Source organism: Bison bison, unplaced genomic scaffold (assembly GCF_000754665.1).
Source record: "Bison bison bison isolate TAMUID 2011002044 unplaced genomic scaffold, Bison_UMD1.0 scf7180017855360, whole genome shotgun sequence".
Taxonomy (NCBI): Eukaryota; Metazoa; Chordata; class Mammalia; order Artiodactyla; family Bovidae; genus Bison; species Bison bison.
Window position 1 is genome coordinate 129,346 of NW_011485933.1, and position 396 is coordinate 129,741.

Below are 396 nucleotides of genomic sequence, written 5' to 3' on the forward strand. Positions count from 1 at the left end.
CGTGGACGACGGGGAGGAGAGCCGGGTGCCCAGCGCCTGGTCCAGCGCTGCAGGGACCGCAACCCTGTGGTCGCTACACGACCCGGAAGCGGCCGGTGGTCCTGCTCACTGCCCTGCCATGGAGCACCCCAGCGCCCCAGCTGCACCCGCCAAGAGCCCTTAGATGGACACGCGGTGGCCACGACCACGTCCCCTCTGGACTGGCCTTGCGGGCAGTGGCATCACCAAGGAGGCTGTTCTTGGGGTTATTTCACTCAATAACGTAAGGAGGGGGAAGGAGCAGAGGTTTGCAGGGTGCCCATAGGCACTGCCCCCCAGGCCCAGCTGTCGGGACACGGAGAGTAGGACCGAGACAGAAAGTGACACCGCGAGGCACACACGGGAGGGAGGCCAAGC